The sequence below is a fragment of the Emydura macquarii genome, unplaced genomic scaffold, assembly GCF_026122565.2.
Source record: "Emydura macquarii macquarii isolate MOO-44397 ecotype Brisbane River unplaced genomic scaffold, CSIRO-AGI_Emac_v2 contig_1045, whole genome shotgun sequence".
In the NCBI taxonomy this organism is placed as follows: domain Eukaryota; kingdom Metazoa; phylum Chordata; order Testudines; family Chelidae; genus Emydura; species Emydura macquarii.
In genome coordinates, this window is record NW_027131182.1 from 9,232,397 (window position 1) to 9,250,140 (window position 17,744).

Here is a 17,744-nt window from a genome sequence, read left to right on the forward strand (position 1 = left end):
AGAAGCCACTTTCTGCAAAGGCAAAAAGGGCACAAATGCAGCCAAAGTAAGTTTTAAAAAATATGAGCAGCTACTTGTTCAAATGCTTTTGTAATATTTGCCCACCTCAACTAATTAGAAAGAATATTAAACACATTTTAAATATTAATCTGCTGGATAAAATATTTTATTTATAGTCTCTCATTAATTTCCTATCCTTCTCACATTTCCTTGTGGGAAAATAGATTTTAAATACATCAGATATGATTTGTGGGATTAATTTTGTGCCTTAGCTTTGTTCATTCTTATGTTCCAACAGTAAGCGAGAGGTGTGTGCGTGTGTGTGTGAGAGACATTTACCAGCATTTTGAAATGTGAGGCACTCAATACAACTCATTATCTCCTGTACCCTGAGTGCCATACTTTGGATCTGGTAAGAAATCAACCTCACTTGCTGAGAAATATTGCTGATCCTCGACCAATCTTTTGTGAAGCAGTCCAGGTTTCAAGCAATAGAAGATTTCATATCCTAGTTCCATCTCAGTCTACAGCAGTAGAAGAAGGGAAATATACGAGGTGACAAGGTTAAAAAACATTGCCTGCTAATCTAAGTTTAGATTTCTGAATATTACATTCCCTCACCCCCACTAAGTTTTGCTCTCAGTAACACATAAAATCAGTAACTAGGAAAACCTCCAAAACCCAAATCAATCCAAACCACAAAAAGCCAGCAAAACAAGCATCAAAATGCCTCAGCAGCTTTTTCATGGGTACTAGCCATACAGCTGTGTGGCTGGAATGTAGCCAGATCTTGCAAGGTTAAGCAGTAGTAGCTCTGATTAGAGCTTGGATGGGAATCAATTGATGGCACTGCTCTTTCTGAGTCAATGCTTAACTAAGAGCCCCATATGGTATAAGAAAGGGCCACTCTGCTGGAGGTTCTATAAATGGAGATCCTGATCCAGCCTCTTATTATTTGAATTCCAGAAGCACCTAGGGGCCTCACTGCGCCAGGTGCTGTACAAAAACTTACTCTCTTGTTTTCAACATTTTCCCATAGTACTTTTTGCAAAAGTAAGGGCATTCACTCCAGTGCTCCCCTGACTACGTTCACGTATTGGTGATTACTATCTAGCTGCTTACCTATTCATTTCATCTACATTTTCTATTGCACGTTTGTACTGCTCATGTCTATTGTTTATCAGCTATTACTTGTCCACCCTTGGAGCAGCTCGACCTCATTGGTAAATGGGGTGATTCCTTTACATATGCAGTTTGCCTAGTGCTTTAAGATTCTTGGAAACGAAAGGTGCTGTTTAAATATAGGATTATTATTCTAATTAGTAAAGCTGGGAAATGCATTGATAGGTCCCATCAGTCAGGCTTATGCAAGTATTCTCTAACTATCACAACAGCGACTGTGGACAATTGTGTCTGAAAAATGTTTGCCCTTTTTGGAGGGGGAGGTCTACAGCATCAGCAACCTGCAGCTGAAGCTGGCAAACATGGGAATTTCCTGGTCAGGTTGGCGTTCCGCATGGTTCCATGCCTGCATTAGCACGCTGAGGATATTGCTAGATTAGAGACTCGCTAATTGCAATTCTGTTGGTGCAGAATCTGAGTGCTGTCAGCTCTGGAAATGTTCATCATAAAAATCACAGTCCATATTCCATTCTGGGTCAAGTTATTATGACACATTAGACACAGAACAGAGGGGGATGGAGAAGAACTAGTCTGCCAAGTCTGAGGCAGCTTTTTTCCTTTGGTCCAATATCTTGATTAACGATGTTCAGTCTGAGAGATTGGAATTTACAATTTACATCCCAATGTACTGTTCTGAATTCTTCTGCTCCTTTTCCTGGGTTTATCTAGGTCCTACATGGCGTGTAGGGCACTTTGAGATCTATGGATGACAATCACTAGATGTGAACTAAGCATTATTGTACTCTAAGGGCCAAATGCTGCTCTGAGTTGCATGGCTGCAGTCCCGTTGACTTCAGTAAGGGCTGCAGCTATATAACTGAGTGCAGAACTTGCCCCAAATTCAGAGCTGAGGTGCCAGGTAGTGTAAGTTACATGTCAACATGTGCGTGCAATGGCATCTAAACTGGAGTAACATGCCAAGGAGACACAGGAGAGGGATGTAGCAGGACAGGCAGCTGGCAGGAAGGTACATATTAAAATAGTGCATGCCCATCCACCCCCAGCTTGAACTTGCACCTTCTTCCAGCCCTTCAGCATGTCAGTTATATCAGGCAGGCTCCCTGAGACTGACATACCCTCATCAACCTGTAATCAAGGGTTGTGGACACACCAGACGTGAACTGGTTTAAAGAAAAGGGGGATTTTAAACTCTGATTTTGGTTTAAACCCTTTGTTAGTTCCAATTTAGGAGCTAAACCAAAATAAACCACTCCACAATCGAAATCAGAGTGCCCATGCAGGGTGTTTGCACTAGTTGGTATGCTGGTGCTAAATGTGTGAGCCAACCCCCTTACACGTCTCCACTCAATTTGGCCCTTCCATGTTTCCCTCAGATTTACTTCCTAAAACCATGGAGCAGTAGCAGAATGCTGCGAAGTGCAGCCGGTGGAAAGGCAGGCACAGGAGTGACCAGCATTGCTCCATTGTCTGGGAGGTGAGCACCTCAGGGAACTGTTGAAGAAAGAGCTTTTCTTGACCATGCATAGATTACAGGCAGCTGTGTAGAAGGGGCCGTCACCTGGAGCCCAGGAAAGGAGCCAAGATGGCAGATATTTGCACCTAACTCCCTCCTGTTGATCAAGTGACGGGAACCAATGGGTAAAAATAACATGGTACGTGAAAATGAATCTTTTCAGGTCTAGTGAGGTGGGGTCAGGTGGGGGACTGGAGGACACCGACACCAGTGCAGGCCTAGATTCTAGTGCTTGACACTTTGCACTGCAAAATTAACCCAGTAGCGGGGTCTGATCCTGCAATGGTTACTCAGGTGAATAATCCCAAAACCTCAGCCAAACTGACTTCAGTGGAATTGCTCCATGTGACGGGAATGTTCATGTGCATGAAGGTGTGCATGGAACAATCCAGGGAAAAGAGGACTTTAAAAAACCCTTCATTAATATATATATATATTTAAAAACGAGAGAAAATGGAGCTGAGGGATGATAATAAGAGAGGATGGAGGAAGAAAGGATTTTTCTCATCTTGTCTGTGGGAGGTGATGGTGATGAACAGTAGGTCAATTAAGGGGAGATGGAGATATAATGACTATTCGGAGCTGGGCGGCGGGAGCAGGGGGCGGGGGAGTCTGCCTGTAATCCTGTGTACCAGTGTCTCTCTTCCCTGGTACACAATAGAGACTTTTGGATCCTGCATCTTACTTGAATCATGAGGCAGATGAGTTGATTCACCCACTTTAATTAAATGAACCTCTTGGTTTTCTGGAAATGATCATGTTTTACAGCGCTCTTAGTTATGCAACAGAGAAGACAAAATCCCCTGCAAGTGTTACTTTGGGAGCTGTGGTGGTGTGCAACCACTACCACTCTGCTCGCCCAGATGTAGTTTTAAAATCAAAGCCTCAAACATCCTTTAGGGCACAACAGTTTCTTTTGTTTTCTGTAAATTCTGTGACTGATGAGCACAAATTCACTATGGAAAATAAACTGTTGCAGGGTTATTGACAGTGCTGGTCAAGGAGGAGGGGGCTGGCTGAGACACTTAGGGCAAAATCCTGGCCTCTTTGCACTCAATGAAATGTTAGTCGCTGACTTCAATGGGGCTACGATCTCAGAGTTTGGGGTGGTTCACTATTAGGATAATACATTTTTAAAAAGCATGGAGGGTTTTTTCCTGCATGTCCAAAACTTCTAGGGTCCTTTTTTCTCTTGAATATTTTACTCCTGAGTTGCAAATACAGGGGGGCAAAAAATCTGATGGTGAATCATTTGTAATTATCCATTAATCCCAGCTCCCCTGTTAAATTGTAAATATAGAAGTTACAGCTCTTCTTAAAAGCAAAAGAGACAATGACATTTTTTTTACATGAAAGGAGTCTTCACCTTCAAGAAATTCAGTGCTTTTGGGGTGAGAACCTCTTTGAAGCCAGTTCTTCTAGAGGCCTCAGGAGCCCGTTCCTGATGCAGCTGCCACCAGGTTATTTGCACTCATGTTTTTTGTTAAGCTGACAGCCAAAGCTGAAAACTCTTTGAGCTGTGTAGAGTCTACATCAGATAAAAGGGATGCAAAGGAAGGTTCTGCACTCAGAAACACTAAAGGAGAATCTGTTCGAATAAGTACCTTTCGGTAGTGGCAGTAAAGAGTCACTTCAGGAACAGCTCTGAGAATGCAGGATGACTGGAGTGGACATTTTGCATTGACAGTGTGTAACTCCAGTTGCATTGAAGGATCCCAGGGTACTTGGGAAGCTAGGGACACTGTCTCTCAGGCACTGAGCATGCCCTTGGATGTGCTGAGTGCCTTCAAATCCCAGCATGTTCATGGCACGACAGGGCAATCCCTGCTCAGTCAAAACTGTAGTCCTTATTAACTTCAGTAGGAGATTTGTCTGAGTAATGTGTAAAGTCTGCAAGAGTTATCTGTATATACCTGCAGGACTAACATCAGCTACCTCGCTGGTGGAAAAGGGCGTAGGCCCACATTGTAAAGGTATTTAGGTATTGCAACTCTGAGCTCAGGAACACCTAAATAACTTTAAAAATCTGGGCCTAAGCATTTAAAAACATGCAGTGATGTCATGCAACGGGTTTAGGAGAAGAGATGAAGGAGAATACCGCACCTGTAGATGGAATATGATTACTCAAACTGGATTTTTAGTCTGGACATTAGAGCTATCACTCCTCCTCGTGCAAAAAGTGCTATAGGATTGTTAAATAGTCATAAGTAATCAGCATGATGTATGTAGCTATAAAATTGCAATGTCTTTTTTTTGTGTGTGTGTGTGTGTGTGTGTGTGTGCCCCACACATCTTAAAGTTTCTGAGAACGCTGTGCAGAGTCCAGCAGCCATTTTGTTTTCAGAGTGACTGCAGTCTGTAAAACAGGAGAAACACACATGGTACTCTCTCTACTCTCTCTCTCTCTTGCTCTCTTATGGGTTTTTTTCTCTTCTTGTTGTTGTTGTTGTTGTTTTCTCTAATCTCAAAAATATACTAGAAGCATGCTCCTGGTATAGAAACGCATGAAAATTGATGCCCTTTATTAGTTGTCCAGTCTAAAACATGGCACTTCCAGAAGCTTATTTCTCTCAGCAACAGGGTCTGTGGTTTAGTACTTAGCGCAAGACATGACACTTGATGAATCACTAGAACAGCAGCCTGGATTTTCCTTGTCAGTCTATCACCCAAGTGCTGGCCAGATCGAAGGTTTCCTACCTTGTGAGAACTGTCTGAATTCTCATCCCAAAGTTTCCTATGTTTCACTGAACCTCAGCCTTCCTGCTGCTGTAACATCCTCACCCCCACCTTCAAATTCTGTTTACCTGTCACACTTCCGTTAGAAGTTCTGCTCTTTTCCCTTGAGGTGATAATTGCAGTATCTCCTTAGCCACACTGAGGCAGAACCCACTGTCAGAGCTGACAAATCAATAGTCATTTTGAGATTCTTTACCCAGAGTACATGTTGCAGTTCTTAGGAGATCCATACATCAGACCTAATCCAGTGATCAAAAGGATGCTGCAGATTTTTGCTCTGATTCTAGCTGCTTTTGTTTTTAATAGGAAGCAGGGAATTGTGCTGAAAAACATCCCTTTCCTCATCTCGTCTGCACTTCCGGGGGAATCTAGTAATTATCTGCACAAGCTGCAGGGAACAAACTACTTCTTGTATACATGTTTCTTCTTTGCCTTCTCCCTTGTCCTCTCTTATCTGATGGGGAGTATCTCAATGACAAAGGGACAGAATTGCACAGTAGGAAAAGGCCACATTTCTCAGCCAGCTATTGCACATACGTCTTCAAGTCCTCTTCTGAGTTGCTCAGTTCCTCATTTTTGCCATATGTGTTCAGCGAAGTGTGGAGCAACGGAAGGACGAAGGCAAAGGAGCAATATACAGCCTCTTCACATAGCCTGCCAGTAGACGGTGACTTCAGAGCACCTTTGTTTATGTTATTTTCTCACTAGTAGCTAAAGGGTCTCAAGAGACATTGTACCAGTCTGCCAGAGAACTTGGGTCCTGGATGGAGTTGGGTCTAGGACCTTTTCCTACTAAGTCACAAGGTAACATTTGAGAGGCTCAGTCTGCTGTCCTGAGTTCATATCCTCCTGCTCTTCCACTCTCTGCCTCCTGTCTAAACGTTCTCTGCAATTCTCTGCTGTTGAGGGCTTGCTCTTTCATTGTGCTGCTCCAACTCCCTGGAATTCTTTGCCCTGCTCCTCCTCCTCCTTTCTCCATGGAGGAGCCTATCAAGTTTTGAGGTATGGGGTCAAAACCCCCATGGTGTCTGAGATCCTCACTGTCATTTCTTGAACCAGGAATTTAAATTCCATGAGAAACTAGATCCCTGCAGCATGAAAAAACCCATAAAAACTTAAACACAAATACAAATAAGCCCATATATTAAGACTAATACAAATAGAAGATCTCCAGGGACCCAAGCCATCTTTAGCTTCATCTGAGTCATTCCTCACTCTACATCTCTCCTTAAGATCTTTCTTTTTCAGTATGTGACAGGATCTTTCTTGGTTGCCATATACCAGGGATGCTACATTAAAAGAATACTGTATGGGGAAAAAGAATTTGCACAAAGCACAAATTACTAGTGTGGTGGCTTTGACTCATCTGTATGACTAATGGAATGCACTGCAATTACTGTCACAGATTCAGAGGCACTTCTCTTAAAATTTTAACATCTGTCTGAGAGAGAACATTAAAAGTAACATCTTGCATGTGAAACAAAATGAAGCTAAATGTTGATAATGAGGAAACTAGAACTGGCAAAATAATACATAGCTGCTATAGTTGCAAATCAGTTATGTGCAAATCAGCTATGTGAACTGTTCAGCAGAGGAAAAAAATAGGTTCATCCTTTTCTAGCTATAATGCCAAGGAGACAGAAAATGCTATTGGCCCTCATAGCTTGATATTTGTTCTCCCTCTACCCTGTTATTATTGTTTGTTGAGTTTTCAGTGTCTTTTTAAAGTACCTAAAAGCCCTTCACTCTTCCTATCATTGAAATTCAGGCATCATTCTGGTAGTATAACATGTAGCCATTAGAAGCTCAGCAGTAAGTGAAGGATTTTCTATCCATTTAAAGTAAAAGAGGAATTTTAGAAAGGCAGGATGTAGTTATTATGATTAGAATTTAGCAAGGACACTAAGGGAGATATCCTGCCATTGGGAGAAGTGTCAGTGGATTCTGAGTGACTGGAAGTGAGGGTTCTTGAAAAGGTGGAATTCAAGATTACCATTGATATAAAGCTGTAGTTGCCAGCAAGTAACATTTTTATGGTTTTGTTGTGCCATTTTCACTCATTAAAGGATGTACTGTAAATCCCAGACAAAGTGTTATGGAACACTCTGTAATTATAGCACATGGTATTACACAATGTTTAATGCAGCATTTTGCAATTTTGCCAAAGCTTTTCCTACCACAAACATCAGAGCCTTCCCTTGGGCCTGAGTATTATCTTCAAAGGACTCCTGTAGGGAACTCACCTCTGTTTGCACCACTTAGATACCCTGGTGACAGGCTGTTTTGAAATCCCTTAGACAGACAGACTGACTGGGGCCTGATTCTCCAGTCCTTAGTACCATTTGTACTCAACTGACTTCAATAAAGCTACTCTGGATTCACAACAGTGTAAGTGAGGAGAATCAGGCTCACAGCAGATGACAAAAACAGATGGCATTATGGGACACAGGTACAAGACAAAATGTCCATCCCACTCTGGAGATGTGCCCCAGTATTTCAGTGATAATGAAAAATCTGGCTTGCACTGTCTGGTTCTTTCTTGTGACCCGTAACAGATGCCCCAGTAATAGGACTGACTGTTTTATGGAAAGGAAAAATACCCTGGAGAAAATGTTTAAAAAACAAAACAACTACCTGAAGATCCAGACATTGGGTACCATTATAATTCTGGGTATTGGAAACTGAGGGCCACATCCTAGCCCCTTTTTTTTGGGGGGGAAACATAAAATAGCTTCATTAATTACCCAACAAACCTAATAATGATGTGCCTGTCACAGCTCTGATCACTACTCCCTTTCCATTTGGCTATGTCTACCCTATGACCTAGGGGTGTGTCCCATGACTGAGACTCTCAGACACTATGGTAATACAAACAAATAATAATATGTTCATGCGAACATCGTGGTGCTAGCAGGCGTAGAAGTAGCACTGTGGCTTGGGGAGGATGGGTAACGGCAACAGAGGAATGGCTGAGCCATGCTGAGTATAAACTCACCTGCAATCAGTGGCTAGGTACTCAGCACGGCACAGCTACAGTGTTATTTATACTCCTCTAGCTCCATAAAAGCTAGCGCCAATATGTTCATATGAGCAGGGGAATCACCCCCCTAGCTCATAGTGTAGACATGGACAAAGGCTCATGGAAAGAGAGGTAACATACAGGGTAGTGATAGGCGCACAGTTTATTAGATATGCTTATTAGTGTGTTTAACATTAAATGCTAAATTCTTTCTCCATCCTCCGTCCACAATTCAAGTGATTTATTATTATTTTGATCCAGAAATGCACAGCTAGACACAGCCTTTTTAGGTAGAGCCTTTGTTTGTGTACAACCGATTGTGTGCTCCTTGGGACAGCGGCCAGGCCTTCCTGGGTGTTTGGAAAATGCCGCATTCGTTTTGAGCATCACTGCAATGTAGATCATTAATAAAAACGATTATAATAACAATGGTAGAGATGAACCTGAGACACAAAGACGTGATTCCAAACATCTGCAGGGTGTTAGGATCTGGAGGTTTTCATTCAGCCCTATTGCTACTACCTTGGCTGAAAACAGTGCATGTATGTATGAAAGAAAGAGAGAATACATGGCCCAATTTTGCTACCCTTACTCATGTTGCATACTGCCTTAGTCTCTGAGCTGTCTCATAAAATCAATGGCTTTTTAGAGAGGCTAGTACTACTCACTTTACCCCAGAGCAGTTTGCCCCTATTATTACTATTTTTTGTATTACCATAGTGCCTGAGAGTCCCAGTCATGGATTAGGACCCCACTATGCTAGGTGCAGTACAAACACAGAACAAAGAAATGGTCCGTGTGCCAAGGAGCTTACAATCTCCCTCTGGGGGCTACACCTCTTAGGAGATGCATCACGGAATTTTAGCCCAGCATATGTACCATTTCTGACAATTCCCTAGTCTTTCCCACAATTTAGGTACTCTATTGTTAGTTAGTTTGTTATTATTTTAATCTTGAGCTGCACATAGAAAGTCTGTACTTAGTGTTGGTTTAACCTGGGAAGAGTTGGTTTGGTTCAGGGACACAATACATCTATAATTTAAAACGGTCTGTACTGGAGATCACTAGGCTGGGTTGCCCTTCAACTTCTTTGTTTACAGACATACTGTGTTGGAGGACAACAGGATGGAAACTGGAGTCCAGCGAATTATCTTGTGTTATTAAGCACTGAAGAGATGTCAGACTTCAGTGAGAGACGAAATACGAGATGCAGATATCCTGCAGAGAGTAAAAGGCAAAAGAAAAAATATTGAGGCTAAGGAGTCAAACAGTAAAAAGACAGAGGAAAGCAAGCACAGATAAAGAGAGGGGCACAGACAAAGTGTTTATAAAGCAGAAGAAGAAGGGGATTTGGTTGGATAACTCAGCCCAAGAGTGGAGATGCACATTCCTTTCCCAGGATTGCTAACATCTGGAAACGTGCCTCCTTTATGGCCAATGCAACTCAGATGTAACCAGCAGGGTTTGAAGAAACTCCAACCCCAAACCATTTGTGAGTAATGCTGTTTAAATTAACCTGTTTAGTTTTTTAAAGGAATATATTAAAGACCCTCTTCCCCCACCCCAAAATCAATGAATTAGCCAATTGTTGATTAACTAGTTCATGTTTGGAGCTGTAAAGCACTGTACAGCTGCTAAGAGTTGTTTGTAGGTATTTGTTTCATTATGATGTAGCATGTAACTATGCACTGATACAGTACATGCAAATACCACATGTGGCAAGTAATAATGCAGAGTGATGGCTCAGCAAGCAGAGGGGGAGTGAAGGGCAAGAGGAATTAAACCCCAAAGTTAAGAAAAGCATTTTTGAAACTATTACTGAGATCTCCATTGAGTCTAGAATCAGCTAATCAAATTTTTGTACAGATAAATGGGTCATATTCATCTCTGCATTACACTGGGGCAGCCCCATTTACTTCAGTGAAATAGAGGGAAGGATTTAGCTCAATTAGAGCTTCTGATATTGAACTACCCATATTTCTCATCCCTCAAAATGTATTCTCAAGTTCAAACAAAGGCAGCTAGTGTGCACAGTACAGGGAGCGTTCTGGCACACCTCCAGCCATGTGACAAAGGATGTTAAAGAAGCTGAAGGTGAAGTGCTTGAAACTCCCTCATTCACCACTCAAACATCATTGCTCAGATCTCTGCCCCGGTTTCCCACTCAAGGTATTGGCAATTATTATTATTTATTTGTACTGTGGCAGCACATAGAGATCCCCATCAAGAATCAGGGCCCCATTTGCTTAATACTGAACACACACACACTATTGAAAAGACAGTCTCTCTTCTTGAAGAACATACAATCTAAGCAAGGATCTGTTAAAGACCCCACCAATCTGAAACCCCGTTATCTGAGAGACTAGCTATTGCCCCTAGGGTTTACATGAGCTGAGATTCTATTTAGATTTATTCCGAGGGTGAAATTTTCTAATGCTGGCAGCTGGGATTCTTCTGTTGAGTTCACCGCTCCCCCACTTTTGAAATCCACCTCCCTGGGCATTCCTCCTGAGCCCAGGTTTGGAGTAATGCTTGATTTCAGTTTAGTATTTGGTAGGTTGGTTGTTTGTTTTGGAAATATTTATATTTTCTGTAATGTCTACTCAGGTGAATAAGAGTCGGCAGGCCAAACTCTTAATTTGGTTCTTTTGAGATTAATTTTTGCTCTGTTGAGGCATGGGACCCTTAGGAAGCTGTCATTAACGTGACTTATACCACGGTGTTCAAACCTTCTTGTGCAGACCTTGCACCTAGGTGCTGTGCCTGGATCAGTCAATATATACCTTAAAAAAATGGAAGGGAGCAAATATCAGTAGGAGACCCCCCTATTGTCTATATTCATTTCATTCTATGCTTGAGTTGTTCTACTGGACGGAATCTTGATCTGCGATCTATTATAACTGTAATATTGTTCTTTAATGCCTCAGTTAATGTCACCCGACGGTTCGTTTTTTGAACAATTAATGTGGGAGCAAGCGCCAGTCGTTAAACGAGCAGTGCACGCTCTCTGGGTACTGGATTGTTAGGTGGAAACAAAGTTTTTATTTATTGGTTTTATTTGGGGATGGGTTGAAAGACTGGCACACTCTATCACCTGCCCAGCCCTAATTAGAAACAATCTCAGTCTACAAAGTTGAGATTTGTGTATGCAGCCAACCAGAGCCAAATTACAGACTGGCTATGTGCAGCCATGTAGGGACATATGGAGGAATCAGTCTAAATCATGAGTCCAGGCCTGGGGGTGTGAAAGCAGACCCCTTAGGGCCACTGCTCCTTAGACTCTGAGATCTTTTGTCCAAGCAGGTAAGAGGGAAGTGACTGGGAATGGATTGGGAGTGGGCAGAGCTCTGACCACCCTCAGATGTGCAAGCCAACACAACTGGACCTTTGTGTATGTGTGTGTGGGAGGGGAGGGGAGTTTGCTACTTGTAATGGGTAGTAGTGGACTACTTCCTTCTGGGGCAAGGGTGTAGCAGGGAAAGAACTGTGGTTTAGTGAATCCTGCTCATACAAAGGGTCATTACTTAGGGCTGAGCCTAATCATACAATCTAAGCCTCACTGAATAATAGTAGTATAGTGAGAAAATCATCTGTCCTAATGAGTTTTAAAATATTAGGATGAAAACGTGGAGATATGTTGCTTGTGATTTTAAAGAGATCCCACCCTTTGCAGCCTGAGGCAAGTCAGTATCAACTAAATTCTGAAGTGCTCACTTGGGAGCAGAGTCTGAATCAGCAGGAATAGCTGAGTGATGATGTCAGAATCTGGCTCACCGTTTTTACTCCCATTGATTTAGATGCTTATTTCAGCAACACAGCTCAAATTTCGAACACTACATGAAATGGGCAAAAACTATAGTTGAATAATTTCCAATGGCAAAAATCATGGTGAGTTCACAGATGCTTTGTCAACAGAGGAGAACTCAAAATTCATCAGCTAAATAGGTGATTATGAATTATTCACTTTGCTTTGTTAAACACGCTGGTGAACCCTAAGGTTGTGGACTGTGAGTGGATGAGAAAATTACAGCCAGAAGGCAAAGAAAATATCAGCCCTTTTCAGAACAGCTCATGCCAAACTGATAGATTTAAGGGAAAGCACAGTTTGAAATAAAATAAATAAATAACCCCCACAGAAAATAAAAATAGATTGAAACAAGGGAATGCATCATGGTGTACATGCTTTTACATGTTTTGTCCATTATACAGGTAGAGTCAGTGTTTATACACACACACGCATATTCTTTTCTCATGTTTTCTCTATAGGAAATTAGAGTAGGAATTAGGGTGGTCAAAGAATTTTAAAAAAAATCACAATTAATTGTGAGGTTAAAAACATAGTCGCAATTAATCACAGTTTAAATCGCACTGTTAACAACAGAATACCAATTTAAATTTATTATAAATGTTTTTCTACATTTTTAGATACAGAATTATTACAACACAGAATACAAAGTGTTCAGTGCTCATTTTATATTATTTTTATTACAAATATTTGCACTGTAAAAAAGATAAAAGAAATAGTATTTTTCAATTCGCCTCATACAAGTACTGCAGTGCAATCTCTCATGAAAGTGTAACTTACAAATGTCGAATTTTATTTTTATTTTTTTAAAATAACTCCAATCAAAACCAAAACAAATAAAAATTTTCGAGCCTACAAGTTGAAGCATAAAGGGGCCTACAAATGTTTAGCATATGTGGCACGTAAATACTTTGAAACTCTGGCTACAACAGTGCCATGCAAACGCCTGTTCTTACTTTCTCACATTATAAATAAGAAGCGGCAGCTTTATCTCCTGTAAATGTAAACAAACTTGTTTGTCTTAGTAATTGGCTGAACAAGAAGTAGGACTGAGTGGACTTGTATGAGGTGTACTGAAAAATACTATTACTTTTGTTTAGCTTTTTTACTGTGCAAATATTTGTAATAAAAATAATAATATAAAGTGAGCTCTGTACACTTTGTATTCTATGTAATTGAAATCTATATATTTGAAAATGTAAAAAAACAACCAAAATTATTTATAATACATTTAAATTGCTATTCTATTATTGTTTAACAGCGCGATTAAAACTGCAATTAATTGTGACTATGTTTTTAATCTAGTTAATTTGTTTTGCATTAATCACTTGTGTTAACTGTAATTAATTGACAGCCTTACTAAGAATATAAGACTTTTAAGGAGTTTTCTCTCTAGCTCAATGTCATTTGGCCCTGACTCTGCAAGCTGCCCCATGCAGGTAGGCCTTTTCTGCCAGGAGTGTCAGACTTTAATGAGGCTCAAGCATAGTAACCTGTCAGGTTGGAGCCTTAGAGACCAGCCATCCAGAATCCCCAGTCAGACCTCTGAGAATCTACTTGTGTGTTCCTTTCTTAAGAACCCACATTTAAAGGCCCCATGTTACAGCCATTTTTCTTCATTCAAGGAGAGAAAGACAAGCCTCTCATAAGAACTTTCTCCTGTCATCCAAAAGGGGCCACTATTAAGTGACATGGGTCTTTCCATCTTTGTCAAGAGACTGGATGGGTTGTCTCTACAGCAGTCTCACCTCCTATCATCAGAGACCAAGACTGGGAACTGCCAATTCACTAGCTTTGCACAGAAGAGCACAATCACTGGGCTATTAAATTGCCAAGACCTAAACACACTTAAACTACTCTACTCAGTCAGACCAATGGTCCATCTAGCCCAATATCCTGTCTTCCAGCAGTGGCCAGTGTCAGATGCATCAGAGGGAGTAAACAGAACAGGGCAATTATTGAGTGATTCAGCCCCTGTCGTTGAGTCCTACCTTCTGGCAATTGGGATTTTAGGGGCACTCAGAGCATGGGTTGCATCCTTGACCACCTTGACTAATAACCATTGATAGACATATCTTCCATGAACTTAGCTAATCTTTTTTTAACCCAATTACACTTTAGGCCTTCACAATATCCTCTGGCAACAAGTTCCACAGGTTGACTATGCATTGTGTGAAGAAGTACTTCCTTAGGTTTAAAAAAAAAATATTCATTTCATCGGGTGACCCTGGGTTCTTGTGTTACTTAAAGAGGTAAATAACACTTTCTCCACATCATTCATGATTTTATAGACTTCTATCATATCCCCCTTACTCATCTCTTTTCTAAGATAACTCTCTTCATAGGGAAGATGTTTTATACCCATAATCATTTTTGTTGCCTTTCTTCTCAGTTTGTACTTTTCCCACTTCTAATACATTTTTTTTGATAGGGCAGGCAGAACCACATGCAGTATGCAAGTTGAGGGCATACCATGAATTTATATAGTGGAATTATAAACAGTGATGTCAGATTAAACACAAAATCCTATGAAGAGCTCAAAACATCTTTTGCAGAGGTGCTTGTTATGGTTGCCATTGCTAAGAAAGGGAACCAGAAATATACAGCTTGTGACAGAAAATAATGAATTGTCTATAACTGTGACATGTTGCTCTTACAAAGAGCAAAGCAGACTAGCAAGTGTAAAAGGGTATAGAAAAAAATTACAATGGCATTGTTGGTGTTGAAGGATAAACTGCTTTGTATAGTGACACTCATGTTACAATGTCAATTGGTGGAGGTGTTTTGTAGTGAATTGTATGATGAAAAAAGAGCTATGATTCAAAAGCTGTCATCAAAAGGAACCTCTGCTCTGTATAAATATTGCACCAGTCACCCATTTTAATAGGATGCAAACAACATTGTCATGTTCCAGATGAGACAGGTCGCAAGTCAACCTGTCATATTCTAGGACAAGTGAATTGATTTGTGTTTGCTTTTTTGTTTTGTTTCTAAATGGTTCACCTGGAAAATACGAAGAAACAGAGGCTTCAGAATTTTACAGTGAATGCTGACGTTCACAGCCTCATTTCTGCAGTAAGGTTTGTCACTCCTGCTGAAATTGGGACAGAGGTGTCTGTACATGTGCCTATTTACTATGGGGTGAGGGGGGAAATATTTTCTGCAGTTAAAAAGTAATACAATACTCTGCTTGGGGAGATTACCACTGAGCATAGAGATGCAAATGCTGGGCTTGATCTTTGAGTGAGTTGTATATGAAGAGAATACAGCCAATGCTATAGGGTGTTTGGGAGAGGAGAAATTCAACACACAAATGAATCCAGCAAAATTTGCCATTGTTAGTTCCATCAAGAGGCAAAGGAAGCTCTTGGTTTGATAGTTTCACAGGGGTAGCCGTGTTAGTCTGCATACAGCAAAAACAACGAGAGTTCTGTGGCACTTTAAAGATTAACAAATTTAATTTTTGTAGGCATAAGCTTTTGTGAGACTCAACTCACTTCGTCAGATGCAGAGGTGGAATGATACAAAATGTACCTCTGCATCTGACGCAGTGAGCTGAGTCTCACGAAAGCTTATGCCTCCAAAAATTAAATTTGTTAGTCTCTTGGTTCGATGTAGCTTTACACATTGACCAGTAAGGATCTGATCCAAAAAGTACCAACATGAATAGAAAGACTTAATAGAGCTTTGAATCAGGCCCAAAGTGAAAAGCAGAAGTGTGAGCGTAGAATTTTGGGGGCCAGCTCAGATTCTGTTGTGCAGTGATGCCTAGAAGGTTTTCCTGGGGTTCTCACTTGGGAAGAGACTGAATGAGGCTTGGAAAAAAGCCTATAAAATGAGAAATCTCTTCCCTGAGTAAAAGAAGTTAGGCAGCTTTTTATCTTCTCCAGGACTTGTTTATGTTTTCCAAAAAATGGATTTTCAAAATGTTTTTTGTGTGTGTATTGACGGAGCAGAAGACAAGACATTCCTCTGTTCTAATCCTGGCTCTGCCAGAGACATATTATGTGTGGTCTTGGAGAACTATTTTCTTCTTGTTTCTCCATAAATGGGGAAAGTGTTTACTGCTTCACCCCTGTGAGGTAGGTTAATGAAGAGTTAAGTATTGTTATTATTCAGGAGCAAGAGAGAGAGAGGATGGGAGACAATGGTAAGGAATGAATTATACAATGATGTAGGCTTGTGGCTGGGCCGCTATAGTTAAGGACCTAATGGAATTTCCATTCTAAGCTCTCATTGTCATGGGTGTATATCTTTTTAAACCAAATCATTTTCTCTGCCTGCGCCTCCCATTTTCTTTGCACGATGCCTCTGGCTCAAACCGGGAATAACAACAGTCCAGCAATAGTTTATATTGCCTCCAAAGAATATGGCTTCTTAATGGAGATGATGGGTGAGGAATAAGGGCTGCAGACCAGCACAAAGTGTTGTTTAAAGTGGTCCTAGTTGTGCATGAGTAGAGGTTACGTTGTGCATGACTAGTCATACGCTCTCATCTTTGCTGGCCATTTCGTCCACTGAGTTCAGAAGGTTGCAATGAGTGGGCTGACAAACAAAGATTCAGCACTTTGCCAGGTGCAGGAGAGAGAATCGACACAATTGCATGCAGAACCCGTTGAAAGCCACGGTGATCACAGCCCAGTGCCTAAGTTTGCTTGCTAATGCCAATGCAGCCTGGAAGCAGAAAGTGGCTGCTCCAGTGAAGTTGGTGACTGGCTAGTGGGCCGGATAGTCCCAGTCTGAATGCAAAGTATGCCTTCTTCTAAAGGGGGCTAAGGAGTCTGATCTGCCCCATCAATGGACTCTTTTTTGTGTGGGTCCTTCCCTTTGATATTTCTGGCCAGGGTGCCCCTACCAGGAGTTAAATTCCTGCTGGCACAGCTCTCATGGTCACTGGAACTCAAAAGCTACCCTATCCCATCAAGGTGAAGCCTCCAGAGAAGGGGTTTCTTAATAAGCACTGATCAGTAGGTGGGAAATATGGATGCCTGCTGCAAAGCACCTGAGTACACGGTTATATATTTGTATGTTGAAAACAGAAGATCGTCTGCCTGTAATGGGGCTTACAAACCTCATACTGAGTATAGGCAGTAGGAAGAGGAGAGTCTTACAGGCAATCAGGCTGACCACATGCCAGCGCAGCTGCACAACCGCCAGTCATGGAGGCATGCACCCACAGCTGGGACCAACAAGGAAAGCAAGCTCAGCTATAAAAGAAGGAGAACAGAGAGGGAGCAGTCCCCTCATTTTGCCCTTAAGGTAGACTTGTTATATCACGTAGACCAGGGCAAGCAGATGTGAGAGCAATTACTAGTTCTGTGGGTGTATTGTAGCGAACTCCTACATCTAGCATGTGTGGGACACCTTGGGGATGATAGGAGACAGTCTAGGATCCTGGCGTGATACTATTGGCTAGGGGTCCATAAAGAAGTCAAGAATTTCTGTAGATCATGCCTCAAATGCCAATTAGTGGTCCCCAAAAGAGTCCCATGGGCTCCATTAGCACTGCTTTCCTTGATGGAGATCAC